Source organism: Enhydra lutris, unplaced genomic scaffold (genome assembly GCF_002288905.1).
Source record: "Enhydra lutris kenyoni isolate GAN:26980312 unplaced genomic scaffold, ASM228890v2 scaffoldscaffold38, whole genome shotgun sequence".
In the NCBI taxonomy this organism is placed as follows: Eukaryota; Metazoa; Chordata; class Mammalia; order Carnivora; family Mustelidae; genus Enhydra; species Enhydra lutris.
This window is the reverse complement of record NW_019154122.1, coordinates 4,605,139-4,627,163: the sequence shown is the minus strand read 5'-3', so window position 1 is coordinate 4,627,163 and position 22,025 is coordinate 4,605,139. Positions and strand designations below refer to the sequence as shown.

The following is a 22,025-nucleotide window of genomic DNA, read 5'->3' as shown; positions in this document are numbered from 1 at the left end:
CAAGAGGCTTTCTTAGTAAAGAAAACACAGAGGCAAGAATGTACGTGGAATATTCTACGATTTTATATTGTGACTGGTACCACTACTGCAAATGAACAGGAGATCCACAAAAGATCAGAAAGTCATAGGATGGCGGAGCTAGAAAGAATTCCAAATTCTACCCACATTCTTCCACAGATGAAAAAGGTGAAACTCCGGAAGGCCACCAAATAAGGCCACATAGTAAGCTGATGGCAAAGTTAAGATTATAATCTAGGTTTCCTGATGTTTATGACTGAACGCTAGCTCCCTTCGGACTATGAACTAATGGCAGGATGATCCAAGAGAAAACATGCAGCAGGTATTTAGGCAAAGGTCCAGGTAAAGAAACAGTATGGATTTGTTATCATTTAAAGATAAGGTTTAAAGTTATAGGAGCAGGTAAAATCTTGGGAAATTATATGGAAGAAAACAAGAGCCAAATCTGAAAAACTGTACAGGGATCATGCTCTCTTCTCCCCACATACCTGTCTTACCCACAAAATGGACACTACTGCCATTTTTTCACATTAGTGGATAAGACATGGTGTCACTGTGCATGTGGCAGGCCATTTTGTTCCTCTCCTCTAAACAGTAAGCCCTGACCCAGACTCTTAAGGTCCCAAGTTCTGCTGGTGACTATGTTAAACCCAAAGAAGTTAGAAGGGACGACAAAAGCAGAATGTTTTGAGATTTGAAGGAACCAATGTGATCATCTTTCTACCCACCCCTTAAAAGTTCTAAGTAAGAGAAAAACAATTGTGAGAGAAATTAAAATGTCAGCTTTACTACTAATAAAACCTCGACTAGAGGGGTGCCTGGGTGGCTCAGTGGGTTAAGCCTCTGCCTTCAGCTCAAGTCATGATCCGAGTCCTGGGATCAAGCCCCACATCAGGCTCTCTGCTCAGCAGGGAGCCTGCTTCCCCCCTTTCTCTGCCTGCCTCTCTGCCTACTTGCGATCTCTGTCAAATAAATAAAGAAAATCTTTAAAAATAATAATAAAATAATAAATTTTAAAAAGAATCATTCATTCATAATATACATAAAATGACCGTTTTGGTATTTTCTGTCTGCCTTAGGATGAAGTTCATTTCAATCTCACTCCAAGATTTTCTACCTTAGCTCAGATCATCACTGAACCTACTTATTCCCCTGTACTCCCCCAAAAAGTTCATCATCTTCCATCTTCACAAAATTCATTTTTTAACTTATGGTATAATTGGCATACAGCTTTATAATAGCTTCACATTTTGCAATGTACACTGCAAAATGATCATCATGGTAAGTCTAGTTAACATCCATCACAATAGTTTTTTTTTCTTATGATGAGAACTTTTAAGATCTACTCTCTTGGTAACTTTCAAATATGCAATACAGTATTATTAACCATAGTTGCCATGGTATACAGTATTATCTGCACAACTTATCTATCTTATAACTGGGAATCTATGCCTTCTGACTCCCTTTATCCATTTTGCCCACCACCCACCCCCGGTAACCACCAATCTGTTCTCTTTATCTATGAATTTTGTTTTGGGGTTTTTTGTTTTAAATTTCACATACAAATGCAATCATACAGTATTTTTCTTCATAAAATTCTTTAATGCCTGTTTTTCCAAGGAAAAATGAGAAAGAAGACTTATTGTGTGGATACAAAAACATGGCAGGAATTTTTTTTTTTTAAGATTTTATTTATTTGAGGGGCGCTTGGGTGGCTCAGTCAGTTGGGCAGCTGCCTTCAGCTCAGGTCATGGTCCCAGTGTCCTGGGATCGAGCCCTGCATTGGGCTCCCTGCTCAGCGGGAAGCCAGCTTCCCCCCTCCCATTCCCCTGCACGTGTTCCCTCTCTGTCAGATAAATAAATAAAATCTTTTTTAAAAAATAAAGTTATATTCTTAAAAAAAGAAAAGAGTTTATTTATTTGAGAGAGCATGCATAGGGTGGGGAGCAGAGGGAGAGGGAGACAGACAAGCAGATCCCCTGCTGGGTGGGGAGCCCGAATCAGGGCTGGATCCCAGGACCCTAAGATCATGACCTGAGCCTATGTCAGATGCTTAACGGACTGAGCCTCCCAAGCACCCGACCTGGAGTATTTTAAAGGTTGATATTTCAGGGGCACCGGGTGACTCAATCGGTTAAGCCTCAGACTCTTGGTTTTGGCTCAGGTTGTGATCTCAGGATCGTGGGATACAGCCCCAACTAGAGCTCCAAGATCAGCACAGAATCTGCTTATCCTTCTCCCACCACACCTCCCCCTGTTCGTACTCGCGTGCACTCTCTCTCTCAAACAAATCTTTTTTAAAAAATTATTACAAGACTAATACTTCAGATTAGGTCAACTAACTTGCCCTTTAAAACAGTATATTCTTTAGCAGCCATAAATTATTTTTTAGTTATATAAGCTTAGAACCTTATACATACTTTCAATGCTTCTTTAAAAAAAAAAGTCTGCTTCTCCTCTCCCCCTAATCATGCACTCTCATATAAATCCTTACAAAAAAATTTTTTAAAGTTAATTCCATTTGTGTTCTATTGTACTAAAAAAACCTTTCAACTTTGCTTTTAAAGAGTTCAATTAAATAATCTTTTTAAAAAATCGTAGCAATGAGAATGAACAACTATATACAACTGGTATCAATCTCACAAACAATGCTGAGTAAAAGAAACCTGAAACAAAAAAGAAAATTCTGTATGATTAGATTCACACAGACTTCAACACCTAACAAAAAATAAGTTATGCTATTAGAAGTAGGTCAGTGGACACAGATACTAACTGGAAGGAAACATGGGGGTCTTCTGTGGTTCTGTTTACAGTACATTTCTAGCTATTCTACACCACTGTTTTCAGTATGTGAAAATATTGTGATGTTCACTAACAACTGTTTTGGGATGGTTTGTTACACAGCAACAAAAGAACTTCATCTATGCACAAACACAACTCTTCCATTAAAACAAACTTAGAACGCAGCATTATGACCAAGTATGGCCAAGTCTAGAAACCCCATACATAAAACAGAATTGCTGTTAAGATTAAATGAGTCAATCCTCTACACGGTAGCTGGCATAGACTCAGTGCTCAATAAATGTTAGCTCTGGGGTTTTTATTATTATTCCTTCAAAGCTCTCTAAATATGCCATATTCACTTTCCCTCCTGTATCTCTGCCTCACTTTCATCACCTAGCTCCTCTGAACTCACACAAATCCTAACTAGTCCTCAGGACCAAATATAAATCCTTTTTCTCCAACAAAGTATTTTATGACTACTCTTACCTCCAAAATTTCCCTTTTCTAAGGTCAACTGTATTTACTGAGTAAATGCACAGAACAGCAAAACATAATTATTAATGTATATATTTAAGTTTTATCTTCAAAGAATCCTATTTCACTTTCCCTACATATTCCCCAGTACATAATAGAGAAGACACAATAAGCTCAGTAGAATTCACAAACTATTAGGTCCATCCATTGACCTGTCACACATATAAGTAATAATAGGAGTGTTCTAGTCGGATATCCCATGGGATCTTCTACATATCCCAAATACTTAAGTGACCACTGAAAACTATTCTGTAACTTCAAAGTCCTACTTCAATGCTCCACTGAGGAGTCAGGTGAGTAGCATAAAAAGAGGGGTGGGGAAAAAGTTTCACATTCTAAAATCTGAAGCTCAGTAAGAACATGCACCTACGTATAAAAAACAAAGGCGGGACACCTGGGTGGCTCAGTTGGTTAAGCAGCTGCCTTCGGCTCAGGTCATGATCCCAGCGTCCTGGGATCGAGTCCCACATCGGGCTCCTTGCTCAGCAGGGAGCCTGCTCCTCCCTCTGCCTCTGCCTGCCATTCTGTCTGCCTGTGCTTGCTCTCTCTCCCTCTCTCTCTCTCTCTCTGACAAATAAATAAATAAAATCTTTAAAAAAAAAAAAAAAGGCTAACTCCTCCACCTCACTCTGCTCCTGGTATGAAGAAGAATGCTGAAGGTAAGGAGAAAGGTGCCACTTTCGAGAAAAGAGGCTCTCAGTAATGGCACAGCACTGGGGGAAGAATGAGAAAATTAAACACAACAATAATAGCAAGACACTACTGAGCACTCCTTGCAAGTTGCACTCCATGCTAAGCATGTACATGTACTTGTCATTTAAGGCTCAAAACAATTTTTGAAATAATGGCTCTTAAACCCATTTTAAAGATCAGGAAGCTGAGGAAAACAGACATTTGGTGGCTTTCCCACAGTCACAAAGCTAGTAACAGTCAAAGCAGGGATGCCTGGGTGGCTCAGTTGGTTAAGCGACTGCCTTCTGCTCAGGTCATGATCCTAGAGTCCTGGGGTCAAGTCCCACACCAGGCTCTCTGCTCAGCAGGGAGTCTGCTTCTCCCTCTGACCCTCCCCTTCTTGTGCTTTTTCTCTCTCTCAAATAAATAAATAAAATCTTTTAAAAAAAACCAAACAGTCAAAGCAAAGATTCAACCCAGGTCCCTGAGCTCCAATTCCAAAGAAGCTTATGGCCACCATCCTGTTCCCCTGTAATGAATTCATGTATTTATAAATAATGGACTTAATGACTAGAAAGAATCTTAAACAAAGCTATATTTCAATTCAAAAAGATCAAGGAGTTTAGGTAACTCTCAATAGTACTTCTTTCACTACATTATACAAAAACTGCTTTATGCCAAAGAATAAATTCTAAATTACCAAATAAAAATAAAATCATGTGACCATTAAGACATCAAATAATTTCTATCTCCCTATATATCAGAAAACCAAAATCCAAGTGACTAATTCAAGCCATGTAACTTCTTTTTCTGTTAATTCATGACCAGTTCTGAAGTACAGGGTGAGAGAAGGAGGATGACTTTTTTTTGTGAATGTCATAAGTTAGTTGGAATTTAGTCACAAATGTAAACTTGCTGCTTTTCAAATAAACACCTCTTTATTTAATATGCTTTCACATACCTAATGCTTAATACTTAAGGCAGTTAGCATACACATACAGGACAAATTTCCTGCCAGGTCAAATAACAGATTCTTTTCACTTTAGACTAATTCAAGTTCAACTGTGATTCAATTACTACAGTCCAGGCCAATACTATTGAGCGCTTTCATGTAAAACAATAACACAAACTTTCCCTCTCCCACTCTCCCTGCTTGTGTTCCCTCTCTTGTGTCTCTCTCTGTCAAAAAAAATGAATAAAATCTTTAAAAAAAAAAAAAAAGAAAGAAAGAAAGAAAATAACACAAATTAGATGTGTGAAAAGCTTCTTTCCAGTGCATTTAACACATCAGCTGGGGGCTTAGTCTGCCAGTTTGCATTACACATGTGAATAATGTGTAATTGCACTTATACTAGTAGCAATGCTGAATTTCAGACTCAGGCAAGACTTATATCATGATAAATTTGGAGGCTAGAAATTTACAAGCCAAAACCACGTGTGAAGGCAAAACTGCTTAACTGGAAATAGAATGTTAAGAGTCATATAATCTAATCCCAATTAAAAATAAAATCCTCTAGGGGCGCGTGGGTGGCTCAGTCGTTAAGTGTCTGCCTTCAGCTGGAGTCGTGATCCCAGGATTCTAGGATCGAGCCCCACATCATGTTCTCTGCTTGGTGGAAAAACCTGCTTCTCCCTCTCCCACTCCCCAAGCTTGTGTTCCCTCTATCGCTTTGTCTCTATCAAATAAACAAATAAAATCTTCTAAATAAATAAATAAGTAAATAAAATCCTCTAGAAACTGTTGTACCATTTGATACCAGGCTTCTTCTGAGATGTCTTCATGACCCTCCTCATTCCCTCTTAATGGTGAATTATCAAAATATCTGAAGATTGTAAAACATCTCTTGAGTCTCAAAAGATCTGCATTCTTTCTATCTGCCCTAGTCTACAATGACTCTGACTCAGTGGTTAAAAAATAATAATGATAAATTAAATAATACAAGGCAAAACACTTGAGGGGGAAAAAAAGGAATCAATCAAAAAAGAAAAACTTGATGCCTTTATCACCTAAATTGAAAGAGATCAGAACATTTGGGCCAATAATTGGCTTAAACCTTAATGGCACTAGAGTAAAAAAAAAAAAAAAGTGATGGGAACAAATTGCTCTGAATGGGGGCAGGGTGGAGGGCGCTGGATGGCTCAGTCGGTTAAGCCTTGGGACTCTTGACCTCAGCTCAGGCCTTGATCGCATGTGTTCATGCTCCTTGTTTACTCCCTGCTGGGTGTGGAGCCTACTTTAAAAAAAAAAAAAAAATCTAATATGCCAATCCCCACCAAACAGAAGCTCCATAAATTTAGGTAGTTACCATACAGTGCAACAGTGGTTTCTGGAGTAGAATTCAGTGATTTATCACTGAATTTATACAACACTGCACTGTTGTATATAAGTCATTTATACAGTACTGCACTGGATAATTTTTTATTTTAAACAGAAAAAAAAAAACTTACCTGCATAAAAATTTCTTTCCTACATTATAATTAAGTAAAATTTTGCACAGTGTCCATGAAAAACAGGAATACTACTAAATGGTATAATACCAGGGATGACAAAGTGTATACAGTGAAGGCAATTACTAGAAGACTGAAATGCTCTGGTACACAGTTTTGGATGGTCTAGGGATCAATTAAGGGACTGGAAACACATCATATTCTCTTCCTCAAATATCTCAAATATTATATATCTCCTCCTCAAATTCAAGTGGCATTCATTTTGGCCTGCCAATGAACTATTTTCCTAAATACTTAAACAGTATAACTTTTCGAAAAAAATTAATACCAACCATTTAAAATTGGTCAGGGGCACCTGGGTTGCTCAGTCAATTTAATGTCCAACTGTTGATTTTGGCTTGTCATGATCTTGGGGTCATGGGATCAAGCCCCCCCATCAGGCTCTGCCTCAATGTGGAGTCTGCTTGTCCCTTTCCCTCTGCTTCTCCCCCACCCCGCTGCTCCTTCACCTGGACATGTGCACATGCATACTTCCTCTCTAAACAAATAAAAAGCTTTTAAAAATATATACATACATACACACATAAAATAGTTGAGCTAAAGACCTTCATTTTTTTAAAAATACATGCTAAGGTATGCCTTTTCTCAACTGTTAACCAAAAAAGGAGAAAGGGGGAGCCTGGCTGGCTCACTCAAAAGAGCATGTGACTCTTGATTTCATGATCATGAGTTCAAGCTCCATACTGGGTGTAGAGATGACTTAAATAAATAAACTTTAAAAAAAAAAGAGAGATTGATATTTCAGTCATGATTTTTTTTGTTACTACAGTGTTTTCTGGCTTTGTTCTTCTTTACTACCAAATAGATCTAAAATTACCACCACATCAACTAACTGTTTCAACTCCTCCAGGTTAAAAAACAAGTTCCACAAGTATACATCCAAAGTAAAACACGTTACCAAAAAAACAACGTCAGCTACTATAAATTTGAACAAGAGACAATTTAATTATATATCCACTTAAAGCCACTAATTTCTCAATAACCATGTGCCCATTAAAATGCTAACATGTAAAAGATCAAATCTGACATGCATATGAAGCTTATGAGATATAAAAAAACAGCTTTTTAAAAGAGGAGATAAAATAAAAAGAGTAAGAGGAGGGCAAACCAAGAAACAGACTCAACTACGGAGAACAAACTTAAGGTTACAAGAATGGAGGTGGGTGGGGGAATGGGCTAAATAGGTGACGGGGATGAAGAGGTGCACCTGTGAGGAGCACTGGGCGTTGTATGCAAGTGCTGAATCACTATATTGTGTATGTGAAACTAACATAACACTGTATGTTAACTGACTGGAATTTTTAAAAATGAAGCAAATCTACACTATGCTACAATAAAGTAAATTAAAAGAGGAGACACAATTAGAAGTATAATACTGTGGTCACCTTAACAAACAACAAGATAGCATGACAGTTCTTCATGCTTAAAGAACTAAACTCTTGGAATATAAAAACTTCTGATAATTACAGACCTAACTAACAAAGTTCTTTTTTTTTTTTTTTTAAGATTTCATTTATTTATTTGAGAAGGAAAGAGAAAGCAGAAGCAGGAGAGAAGGGGAGTGGGAGAGGGAGAAGCAGACTCCCCACTGGACAGGGAGCCCAATGCAGGACTTGATCCCAGGACCCTGGGATCATGACCTGAGCTAAAGGCAGATGCTTAACCGACTGAGCCACCCGGAAGTCCTCTTTATAAAGCAGGATTTTTAAGTAAGATGCTCCATTAGCCTACAAATATGACTGGCTTAATTATTCAAACACAAGTTATTTCTGTATACCCAGTCATCAGTCCAATTTCAGGGACATATTAAGACTTAAAATTTCAATGGTCACTAGTTTATTTCAAAATAGAAAACTGAACCAGGCATATCTTGATGATCTAGGAGATAGTACATTCCATCAGAATCACTCAACTGCTGACAAAATTACTGTGAAACAAAAACAGGGAAGTCCCAGAAATACTGTTTAAACACTGTTGAAACACCTCACTTTGTTAACGACAAAGCGCCCTTAAATGCAAAGGCTTATGGTTACATATTCCATATAATATGAACAGCTCACATTATTAGGCCCTTACTACGTATGCCCCCCTTTGTTCTGTGCACATTAATTCATTTACAACAAACCTCGAAGGAAAATTTCATTATTTTGTCGCATTTCAGGGAGGACAACTGAGGCAGAGAAAAGCAAAAACAAAACAAAACAAAAAACTCGTAGGCTGGAATTCAAACCTCAATATTCTGACTCTGGAGTCCACACTCTTAGCCACAATACCATTCTACATTTATCTAAAGTATTAATACTGAAACTAAAGAGACTTAAGCAAACATTACACCAACATAAGGGAAACAAAGTCATCAGGTACCACAGTTCATACATAAACAGAGATGACACTAGGTCAACTGACGAAGTAGCTGAGTTTTGCCCTCAGTACTCTCACTTCTGTACCCTCACCTCTTTTGCCTCCCCTTGTGGCATTCCCCCTTTCTTTCATAGGCATCAAGCACCTTTAGCATCACTGAAAAGAATAAAAGACTGAATCTTAATAAATAAGATAAATAAATTACCTTAATAAATAAGTGACAAGGGGCACCTGGGTGGCTCAGTGGGTTAAAGCCTCTGCCTTCGGCTCAGGTCATGATCCCAGGGTCCTGGGATCAAGCCTCAGCCCCACATCGGGCTCCCCTCAGCAGGGAGCCTGCTTCCCCCTCTCTCTCTGCCTGCCTCTCTGCCTGCCTCTCTGCCTACTTGTGTCCCTGTCTGTCAAATAAATAAATAAAATCTTAAAAAAATAAAATAAAATAAATGACAAAAAATAGTTAAGCCTTCTAGAATTATTACTATTTTAACACAATAAATTACTTAAGATCAAAAAAATGTTCTAAAAGTAAATTTTAAGATACTCTCCAGAAAACAGAACAAGTATTTTAGAAGAAAATGGGGTCTTCCTGGTATCTGTAGACAAATGGAACAATTTGATAAAGCAGTATAATAAGTTAGATGTTAATTACAGAATCTAGGGAGGTAAGTATATGTAAAATCGAATTCTTAAAAAAGTCATATAAATATCATTTCTCTGCTCTAAACCCTCCAATGTTTTCTTGTCTCAGAATAAAATCCAAAATCCTTACCATTTCCTATGAGGGCCTACATGAACTGGCCCCTGACATCCTCATCTCAAATTATACTGGCCTCCTTCACATGCCAAATGTGTGTGAATGGTATAAACTTAAGAGATTTTGCACCTACTGTTCCCTCTACCCGACACACTCCACCCACAGATATGCTGACAACTTAATGCTCCACTTCCCTCACATCTCTGTTCAATTTTCTCCTTAAAAAAGACTTCCTTGGAGTGCTTGGGTGGCTCAGTGGGTTAAAGCCTCTGCCTTCGGCTCAGGTCATGATCTCAGGGTCCTGGGATCAAGCCCCGCATCAGGCTCTCTGCTCAGCGGGGAACCTGCTTCCCTCTCTCTCTCTCTGCCTACCTGTGATCTCTCTGTCAAATAAATAAATAAAATCTTTAAAAAAAAAAAAAAAAGACTTCCTTGATCACTCTAAGTAACAACTCTCTCCAATGTCTTTGTACAGTGTTTTTTTTTTTTTTCCACATAGCACTTATTACCAAAGGACTTGACATACTTGGTACTTTCTACCCCTGCTATAATACAGGTTTAGTTAGAAAAGGGCTTGTTGGGGCATCTGGGTGGCTCAATGGGTTAAGCCACTGCCTTCGGCTCAGGTCATGATCTCAGGGTCCTGGGATGGAGTCCCGCATCAGGATCTCTGCTCAGCAAGAAGCCTGCTTCCCCCTCTCTCTGCCTGCCTCTCTGCCTACTTGTGATCTCTCTCTGTCAAATAAATAAAATCTTAAAAAAAAAAAAAAAAGAAAAGGGCTTGTTTTTATTCTCTGGGCTCTTAATATAACACCTGACACACAGCTGGTATGCAATAAACATTTCTTGAATAAATGAACAATGAGTGAATTCCTTAACCCCACCTATGCATAAGGCCACCCTGACTTCCTAGTAATAACAGGTTAATGAAGACTCTGAGATTCAAACAGCAACTATCTCATAAACCATTTGCCATATAACTACCATCTTACATCACCCTATCAAGCACTAATCGATGAAATTACCCAACTCCGACTCTACGACCCAGCAATTGCACTACTGGGTATTTACCCCAAAGATAAAAATGTAGTGATTTGAAGAAGCACATGCACCCCAATTGTTATAGCGGCAATGTCCACAACAGCCAAACTATGGAAAGAGCCTAGACATCCATCGACAGATGAATGGATAAAGAAGATGTGGTATATATATGCAGTGTAATATCACGCAGCCATCAAAAAACAATATTGCCATTTGCAACGACATGGATGGAACTAGAGGGTACTACACTAAGCAAAATAAGTCAATCAGAGAAAGACAATTATCATATGATCTCACTGATACATGGAATTTGAAAAACAAGGCAGAGGATCATAGGGGTAGAAAGGAAAAAATGAAACAAGACGAAACCAGAGAGGGAGATAAACCATAAGAGACTCTTAATCTCAGGAAACAAACTGAGGGTTGCTGGAGTGGCAGGGGGTGGTTAGGATTGGGGGGCTGGGTAATGAACACTGGGGAGGGTATGTGCTATGCTTAGCGCTGTGAATTGTGTAAGACTGATGAATCACAGACCCACCCCTGAAACAAATAATAAATTATATGTTAATTAAAAAAATAAAAAAAGGAAAATTACCCAGCTCCTCCAGTAGGGAATGTAGGGAAATTACACATAATACACTTAAAAAGAAATAAGTACAGGTGAAGAAAGACAAGTATCTATGTTAAAAACAGTTGTCTTGGGGCGCCTGGGTGGCTCAGTAGGTTAAGTCTCTGCCTTCGGCTCAGGATGTGGTCTCGGGGTCCTGGGATTAAGCCCTGCATCAGGCTCTCTGCTCAGCGGGGAGTCTGCTTCTCCCTCTCTCTCTGCTTGCCTCTCTCTGTCTACTTGTGATCTCTCTGCCAAAAAAATAAATAAAATCTTAAAAAAAAAAAAAAAGATGTCTTACATATTACATAGTTCATTCCACTAGATACACCAAGTAAAAACTATTTCTTCCTACATTTAAAAGGCATCCATGAGGGGCGCCTGGGTGGCTTGGTGGGTTAAAGCCTCTGCCTTCGGTTCGGGTCATGGTCTCAGGGTCCTGGGATCGAGCCCCGCATTGGGCTCTCTGCTCTGCGGGGAGCCTGCTTCCTCCTCTCTCTCTGCTTGCCTCTCTGCTACTTGTGATCGCTGTCTGTCAAATAAATAAATAAAATCTTAAAAAAAAAAAAAAAGGCACCCATGAAAATAAATTTATACCAAAAGTTTGAGCACTGTCAATCTTATAACTTTGTTGTTGTCATAATGAAGCTCAGATCCAAATCTGCAACCCACACCCAAAAACCATCCAAGGTCGTTGGCATTTATTTCAAAAGAATACTCGAGCTCTACCTGTCTGCCTGTTTACCCACATCCTGTTTTCCCTTCGCTTTGATTTCCTTATCTAGTTTCTTCATCTAATGTTACATCAAGTATTTTTGTAAACCACATTGAATCCTTTTTGGAATTAAGTTTATCATAGGTTGATAAACTCTAAAGATTTTCATCAGATTACTGTTTCTGCTAAAGATATAGAAAACTGCAAAGAATACGGCACCCACTCTAAAAGAAAAGGCCAGATAATTGAAAACACCACAACTTCACTTGAGCCCATCAGAGACTGCTAAAGTTGTGAGGCAAGCAAATAAGCCAAATTCCAAAGTCAGACAAGGCCCCCCAATAAAGGACAGAACACACATGGCAGACTACAAGAAAAAGAGGTAATTAGGGGCACCTGGGTGGCTCAGTCGTTAAGCTTCTGCTTAAGCTTCTGCCTTTGGCTCAGGTCTCAATCCCAGGGTCCTGGGATCAAGCTCGCATAGGGCTCCCTGCTCAGTGGGAAACGGGCTTCTCCCTCTCCCACTCCCCTTGCTTGTGTTCCCTCCCTCTCTCTCAATCTCGCTCTCTCAAATAAAAAAATAAAAAAACTTTAAAAGAAAGAAAAAGAGGTAATTATAATACCTAAAATAAGCTCCTAAGAGCTAAGTGTAGACTAAACTAACACTCTCCCAACTCGGTATTCTAGGTACAATGGGAGTCTGCACTCACTTGCAAGCTCTTTGCTAAAGGCCTCCACTAGGTGCTCATGAGAAAGACTAGATTCCTGGCAAAAAATCAGAGAGAGTCCCACTCAATATTACAGGAGTGTAGGAAGTTTTCAGCCATCACTGAGAACAGGCAAAAAGACCCACTGGCTTCCCCAGATCCTTTTCTCCTATGAAGCAAAAACCATACTAGGCCGCTGGGAAAGAGGCAACAAACATTCACACCACCAGGACACTGGCAGACATCGACTGTTGCCAGGATAAGACAATAAGCAAATTCCTCTACCCTTGTGGGGAAGGGTAAGAAATCATTTTGGGCCTAGGATCCAACACTGACAGACCAAGTAGACGTGTCCTAACGCTGGGTGAAGGGCAGGAAACCCCATCCAAGAACAACCACAAATACAAGGCAAATACTGTCAAGAGAAGGAGGAAAGGGAGCAATGATAAAGCCCCATCTTTAGGGCCAAAGTGGACAATGAAGCCTAACACTGAGGCTGGACCAGAATAACTACATCCACAATCCTAACATCAACTAGCAAGCAACAGCCTTCTACCAGTGGGCTAACATTAGCCACCACTGTTAAGACTTTGAAGTCTGTGGCACACTGAAGATGAGAACAATAAATCCCCAGACTAGCTCAACTCATGATGAATTTGACTCAACACCCCACCACAACGGGTGGCCATATTTTCAAGAATAAATACTAATTCCCTCAGTCTCTACTATACTACACAAAATGCCCAACACTTAAATAAAAATTATGAAACACACACACCAAAACCACCAATACTGAACAGAAAAAGCAATCAAGACAAGCTGAACTCAAGGATCACTCAGATACTGGAGCTATCAGATAGAATTCTTTCTTAATTATGATGATTAATATGTTCAAGGACTTAGTGAAAAAGGTAGGTAATATATGTGAACAGAGACATAATTTCAGAAAAGAGATGGGAGGCTATTTCTAAAAGTCAAATTGAAATGCCTCAATGTCAGAAATAAGGAATTCTTTCAACAAACTCAACAGCGGAGTGGACTCAGCTAATGAAAAGAATCAATGAACTTGAAGATACATGAAGACACATGAATAAACATTACCCAAACTGAAACAGAGAGAGAGCAAAAAAGGCATCCAATGTTGAGAGACACTATCAAATGGCCTAACTTACATACAAAATGAAGTCTCACAAGGAGAAAAGAGAGAGACTGGGGCAGAAGAAATACTTGGAGATAATGGTCAAGAACTTTTCAGAAATAGGGGCACCTGTGTGGCTCAGTAGGCGTCTGCCTTCAGGTCAGGTCATGATCCCAAGGTTCTGGGATCAAACCCCCCACCCCCACCCCTATCAGGCTCCCTACTGAGAGGTGAGACTGCTTTGCCTCTCCTTTTGTCCTTCCCTTCCTGGCTCAAGCACTCTCTGCAATAAAATCTTAAAAAGAAAAAAAAAATTTTTTTCAGAAATACAGGATGATATCAAACCAAAGATTCAAGATGCTTAGAGAAATCCCAAGACAACCAACACAGATGCCTCCCCACATCAAAGTCAAACAGCTCAAAGGCAGCTAAAGGTCTGGGGGTGGGAGGGGGTGAGGGGTGGGTATTACATATACACTCAAGAACAAAGATAAAAATTTCATCAGATTTTGTCAGAGATTATACATGCCAGAAGACAAGGACTTTTTTTTTTTTTTTACTACTTCAAAGTAGCAGAAGAAAAAAACTGTCAACCCAGAATTCTATATGCAGGAAAAGTATTTTTCATTATGAAGGCAACATTAAGATAACTATCAATATAAATAGTGTTCACCATGCCAAACTAAAGATAAGTAATGCAAGATATTTTTTACTTGAAATGCAATAAACATGGTAAAAAGTGTCCTTGACCCCAAAATAATGCTGAAAAAGAGGTTATTTTTCATAACATTCAAACATTTCCTTCACCTTTCAAATGAAAGTTTATCATCTCCTTAACATCCTACTCAAAACCCTTCCTGTCAACACTGATAACTTCTCATCCAATCCTATGGTTTAGAATACTATGGAGGAACTGAAGCAATTAAAAGAGAATGAAATAAACCTTGAGAAACATGCTAAATCCAAAAAACTATTCTGAATAATGGAATTATGGTTGATTTTTCTTCACATCTTTTAAAGCTTCCCAATTTCCCATTTGAACATTTATTTTGTTTCAGATGGAAAAATTCTATTAAAAACAACAATGCACCAGAATTAAATAATATTGCAACTTTACCCTTCTTCCTTCATGGCTGATGTCTGCGCCACTCCAGTTTGGACTATCACCACTACTTACAGAGAAGGGAACGCAGATCAATCAAGAAATAAAATAGCTCTACCTTCTATCATAGCCCCACCTTCCAGAGTATGAAAAATCAAAAAGGAGGGACACCTGGCTGGCCTAGTTGGTAGCACACGTGACTCATAATCTCAGGGTTGTGAGTTAGAGCCAAACTCTGCCGGGCATAGAGTTCAATTAAAAAAAAAAATCAAAAAGGAACATCATCCAGCTTATATACTCCACTCATAACCATCTGCTCCAACAATTAAAAAAGAACAGACTGAGATTTCAGGCAGCTTTTTAAACCTAAAGACCACAAATATTAAGTTTTGAAAAATATCAAATATGCTAATAAAGGACTGATGGGGGGCACCTGGGTGGCTCAGTGGGTAAAAGCCTCTGCCTTCAGTTCAGGTCATGATCTCAGGGTCCTGGAATCAAGCCCCGCATCGGGCTCTCTGCTCAGCAGGGAGCCTGCTTCCTCCTCCCTCTCTGCCTACTTGCGATCTCTGTCTGTCAAATGAATAAATAAAATCTTTAAAAAATAAAAAAAATAAAGGACTGATGGTGGTTCAAGGTATATTAAATATTCTAGTCGCCCCCCCCCCCAAACCATTATCCTAACACAAGCACTATTCCCATTACGGATAAGGAAACAGAAAAATCAGAATTTAGATCCTTAAAGATCACTATCATCGTATGCATTATCCCTAGTCTCTGAACTAAATTTCTTGATTTCCACTGTGTATTCCAATGTCACCTGCTTCTTCTCTGCTTATGCCTATCAATAGTGAAGAGACCATTATTTAATAAAACCTCACATAAGAATTTTACTTCACTGAGCAAAATAATTTAAAATGGTCTTGTCCTTAGCCTTTAGGAGATAAAAAAATTAAATGTTCAAAATATTGGCCAATAACACTTAGAAAAGCTCTCTGAAATAAAATGTTCCTATTTCTCAAAATGAAACTTAATAATTCTCTCCAGAAATAAAAATCTGGAAGTAAGTTCAGAAAAAACTCCATAGGCTTAAAAAGTAGTAACAGCAATTGTGACTTAAGAATGCTGTCAGGCACCGGGGAGGCTCAGTGGGTTAAACCCTCTGCCTTCAGCTCAGGTCATGGTCCCAGTGTCCTGGGATCCAGCCCCAAATCAGGCTCTCTGCTCAGCAGGGAGCCTGCTTCCTCCTCTCTTTCTGCCTGCTTTCTCTGCCTACCTGTGATCCCCGTCTGTCAAAAAAATAAATAAAATCTAAAAAAAAAAAAAAAAAAATACTGATGTCTGAGGCACCTGAGTGGCTCAGTCGTTGGGCTTCTGCCTTCGGCTTGGGTTGTGATCCCAGGGTCCTGGGATGGAGCCCCACATCAGGCTCCTGGCTCAGCAGGAAGCCTGCTTCTCCCTCTCCCACTCCCCCTGTTTCTGCTCCCCTCTCTCATTGTGTCTCTATCAAATAAATAAATAAAATCTTAAAAAGAAAAAAAAAAAGAATTCTGATTTCTTCTGCAGTGTAATAAAACTAAAAAGATTTGGAAAACTGAAATACAAATATATAGGAAATATACAAAGAAATACATTAGACTAGGGGTGCCTGGGTGGCTCAGTGGCTCTGCCTTTGGCTCAAGTCATGATCCCAGGGTCCTGGGATCGAGCCCCAAATCGGGCTCTCTGCTCATCGGGGAGCCTGCTTTCCTCTCTCTCTGCTTCTGATCTCTGTCAAATAAATAAATAAAATCTTAAAAGAGAAAAAGAAAGAAATACATTGGACTAATAAGTCCCAAATTCAGGATAACAATTACCTCTCATGAAAGAGAGGAGCAAGTGATCAAGGAGGAAACATGCTGAGGGTTTTATATTGATAGCATTTTGTTTGTGAAGCTGTCTGATGGATACATGGACTTGCTGTATTATAGTGTACTTTTTTAAATCTGCAGTATTTCAAAATAGTTTTTTTAAGTTTTCAAACCAAATGTACTCCTCTGCATCTCCCTAAACACAAATGTATATTTTATGTAAAATATAATCATCAATCACACTATTACTATGGATTCTAAAAGGTAAAATATATCCAACCATACACACTAAACTTATGCATTAATTCCATTCATGAGAAGTAAATGTCTTTTTTTTTTTATTTTATTGGGGTGCCTGAGAGGCTCAGTGGGTTAAGCCTCTGCCTTCAGCTCAGGTCATGATCTCAGGGTCCTGGGATGGAGACCCATATCCGGCTCTCTGCTCAGCAGGGAGCCTGCTTCCCATTCTCTCTCTGCCTGCCTCTCTGCCTACTTGTGCTCTCTTTCTGTCAAATTTAAAAAAAAAAAATCTTAATTTTGTTTATTTATTTGACAGAGAGACACAGTGAGAGAGAGAACACAAACAAGAGGAGTGGAAGAGGGAGAAGCAGGCTTCCCACTGAGCAGGGAGCCCAATGTGGGGCTTGATCTCAGGACCCTGGGATCATGACCTGAGCCGAAGGCAGGTGCTTAAGAACTGAGCCACCCAGGCATCCTGAAGTAAATGCCTTTTGTTACAGAAAAATGTTATAACCCATCTTCATCATCTATACCATGAGGTCGATATCACCTACCTATCCACAGCAGTATTATAAAAATTATATGGGACCAAAAAAATGTACAGACCACACAGCATATGTTCATTGAACATTAGTTATTACTAATAGCAAAAAAAAAAAAAGCTAAAACTATCAGACTGTATATCAGTATTTACCAACTGTAGAATCTCTGCATGTAGACTTATTCCTGATGGTGTATACATTTTCTTCTGTTCCCAATTTGAGGAATAACCTTGGGAATGGATACATGTATAACTAGTATGAATGACATAACACACCCAGCTTTCAGAAATGCAATAAATCATGCTATAAATCTTCACAGGTAGGGTTTAAAGCTCCCTGTTCTCCATATAGACTTCTAGTAAGCATTTATTTATTAGTGTCTACTTTGTGCCAAGCACTGACAAACCCTAGGGAAAATGAAACAAAAAACAGTTCCTGCCTTAAGCAGTTGGTTTAGTGGAGAAAATAGAGAAATAATAAATCTATCCATAGCTGTTTATAGAGCAACAAACCCAGATGGGATGAGATGTGAGGCATCCCCCTATTGACTGGTACTCCCTGCCACATAGCTCATCTTCTTCATCTTTCCCTGGTCCTCTCTGAAAATAGACGGTAAAGCAATATTTATCATACAGATACACTACAGAACTACAAGTTCTCTAGGTAGCCACTAAGCCACATGGAGCTACTGAGGTTTTGAAATATGGCTACTGCAAGACAGATGTGCTCTAAGTGTAAAATACACACTGGAGTGGAAAAATTTAGTACAAAGAATGTAAAATACAATATCCCGCTAATAATCTTTATAATGAGGGGCGCCTGGGTGGCTCAGTGGGTTAAGCCGCTGCCTTCGGCTCAGGTCGTGATCTCAGAGTCCTGGGATCGAGCCCCGCATCAGGCTCTCTGCTCTCTAGGGGAGCCTGCTTCCTCCTCTCTCTCTGCCTGCTTCCTCCTCTCTCTCTGCCTGCTTGTGATCTCTCTGTCAAATAAATAAATAAAATCTTTAAAAATAATAATAATAATAATAATAATCTTTATAATGAGCACAAGTTAAAATGATAATATTTTGGGGGTCTCTGGGTGGCTCAGTCTGTTAAGCATCCAACTCTTGACTTCAGATCAGGTCATGATTTCAGGGTCATGAGATGGAACCCCACATTGGCTCCCCACTCAGCAGGGAGTGCCCTTAAGATTCCCTCTCCCTCCCCCTCAGCTCTCTCTCTCTCTAAAATAAATAAATAAATCTTTTTTTTTTAATATATCGGATGCTTGGGTGGCTTAGTCGGTTAAGTGTCTGCCTTCAGCTCAGGTCATGATCCCAGAGTCCTGGTATTGAGTCCCTCATCAGGTTCCTTGCTCAGTGGGGAACCTGCTTCTCCCTCTGCCTACTGCTTCCCGTGTGTGCTCTCTCTTTGACAAACAAATAAAATCTTTAAAAAAGAAAAAGTGTATACAAGTATAAAAATCATAAAGTACAATTAAGATTAGCGTACTTTAAAAAAAAGATAATATATTATATATACTGGGTTAAGTATGTTACTAAAATCAATTTTGGGGAGCCTGGCTGGCTAGTTGGAGGACAGTACAACTCTTGATCTCAAGGTCATGAGTTCAAGTCCCACACAAGGGGCAGGTATTACTTTAATAAATGAAAAACTTGAATAAAATTCAGAAAACTGATTCCACCTGTTTCTTTTTACTTTTCAATATGGCTACTATGAAACCTAAAACTACATAGGTGGCTCACCATTTCTACTGAACAAATGATCTATAAAAAAAATCAAAACAGGGGCGCCTGGGTGGCTCAGTGGGTTAAAGCCTCTGCCTTCAGGGTGCCTGGGTGGCTCAGCTGCTTGGACGACTGCCTTCAGCACAGGTCATGATCCTGGAGTCCTGGGATCGAGTCCCACATCAGGCTCTGCTCGCCAGAGAGTCTGCTTCTCCCGCTGACCTCTCTCCTCTTGTGCTCTCTCTCTCTCATTCTCTCTTCTCTCTCAAATAAATAAATAAATAAAATCTTTTAAAAATAAAATAAATAAAAAAGAAAAAAGAAGGGTGGAAGAACTGTTTAAAAAAAATAAATAAAAAGCCTCTGCCTTCGGCTCAGGTCATGATCCCAGGGTCCTGGGATCAAGCCTGGCATTGGGCTCTCTGCTCAGCAGGAAGCCTGCTTCCCCATCTCTCTCTCTCTCTGCCTGCCTCACTGCCTACTTGTGATCTCTGTCTGTCAAATAAATAAAATCTTTTAAAAAATCAAAATAATACATAATTCACTTCAAAAATATTAAGTATTAATTGGATTTGAATCTAAAGAAAAGATCTATGCCATCAGAATTCTAATTGCCTTAAGTATGTGTTTACGGTCTGACAATGGAATTCATTAACCCAACAAATTAAAATCACAAAGTCTACTTTTCTAGATTGATATGCAGTAAAATTGTTCCTCCTCTTAATACAATGAATTACACTAGAAACAGCCCATTGGAGGTGCCTGGGTGGCTCAGTCGCTTGAGCGTCCAGTCTTGGTTTCAGCTCAGGTCATACATAATCTCAAGGTCCTGAGATTGAGCCACACATCAGGCTCTGAGCTCAGCGCAAAGTCTGCTTAGGATTTTCTCTCTCCCTCTCTCTGCCCCTCCCCACATTTGCTTGCTCTATCTCTCTCTCTAAATAAATAATAATCTTTAAAAAATAATAATAAAAGAGCCCAGTATACCACAGTTCATCAAAACCATACTACATCAAAATCCAAGATCTTTTTATTTTTTAAAGATTTTATTTGACAGAGACACAGCAAAAGAGGGAACACAAGCAGGGGGAGTGGGAGAAACAGGGTTCCCACTGAGCAGGAAGCCTGACACAGAGCTAAATCCCAGGACCTCAGGATCATGACCTGAGCCGAAGGCAGACCCTTAACGACTGAGCCACCCAGGAGCCCCAAAATCCAAGCTCTTTTTTAAGACTGACAGGCATAATCTTCAAAACATTCTAGAAGCAAGACAGTTACCGATGAATGCAACCCATTCATTTTTATTTTTATTTTTTTATTAAGTAAACTCTACCCGCAATGTGGGGCTCAAATTCATGGCCCCAAGATCAAGAATTGCCTGTCTACTGACTGAGACAGCCAGGTGCCCCATGAATGCAACCCATTTAAATGACCTGTAAGTGCTTAATTATAGACTCTGTCCCCTGGGGCTAAAAACCAAAGCACTTACTCTTCAATGTCTAGAGAAAAGCCATGACAATTCATTAGGTACATGACTTTCACTGACCTGAGTTCCTCCAGAATGAGCTGAAGAAAAATGAGGACCAGAGTAAGAGCAAAAAGAGAGAACACTTAATGCCCTCATTCCCCAAGCCAAGGAGATTTACATAGCTCTGAGAAGGTTCTGAAGAGATCAAACCAAAGGGACTACAAATGGATCCTGATGTCCAGGGGCCCTAAGGAATAACAAGGCATTCCCTCATCTCTTTAAGAACTCAGATAAAGATCAGCCCTAGGGGCGCCTGGGCAGCTCAGTGGGTTAAAGCCTCTGCCCTCGGCTCACGTCATGATCCCAGGATCATGGGATCGAGCCCCACATAGAGCTCTCTGCTTAGCAGGGAGCCTGCTTCCCCCTCTCTCTGCCTGCCTCTCTGCCTACTTGTGATCCCTGTCAAATAAATAAATAAAATCCCCCCCTGCAAAAACAAGATCACCCCTAAAGAAGCTGTAAAAACTGTTACTCTTCTACTCAGTACTCATATTCTTATGTGAAACTCCTAAAGCCCTGGAGATTTGACCTCAAGGACCTATGCAATACATATGGCCAAGAATCATAGACCAAAAGCAATCAATCTCCTTGCCAGAACTTCATAACACAAACGAAGTGTTATCTGAGGGCAAGGCATGGCCCGAACTGCACACATTTAAAAGTAACCACTTTAGGGGCGCCTGAGTGGCTCAGTGGGTTAAAGCCTCTGCCTTCGGCTCGGGTCGTGGTCCCAGGGTCCTGGGATCGAGCCCCGCATCGGGCTCTCTGCTCGGAGGGGAGCCTGCTACCTCCTCTCTCTCTGCTTGCCTCTCTGCCTACTTGTGATCTGTCTGTCAAATAAATGAATAAAATCTTTAAAAAAAAAAAAAAAGTAACCACTTTAGGGAAGCCTGGTGACTCAGTCGGTTTAAGTATCCAATTCTTGATCTCAGCTCAGGTCATGATTTTAATAAATAAAATAATAAATAAAATAAATTTAATAAATAAAATCTTTTAAAAAACACACACAGGGGCGCCTGGGTGGCTCAGTGGGTTAAAGCCTCTGCCTTCAGCTCAGGTCATGATCCCAGGGTCCTGGGATCGAGCCCCGCATCGGGCTCCCTGCTCGGCGGGGAGCCTGCGTTCTCCTCTCTCTCTGCCTGCCTCTCTGCCTACTTGTGATCTCTGTCAAATAAATAAATAAAATCTTTTAAAA

The 22,025-nt window shown here is 39.7% G+C and overlaps 1 protein-coding gene across 1 annotated transcript in view; it reads right to left on the bottom strand.

The window, feature by feature from the left end:
* LOC111154675 (eukaryotic translation initiation factor 4 gamma 3) overlaps window positions 1-22,025 on the bottom strand; it is a 373,624-nt gene that overhangs the window by 312,918 nt on the left and 38,681 nt on the right. The window lies entirely within an intron of this gene.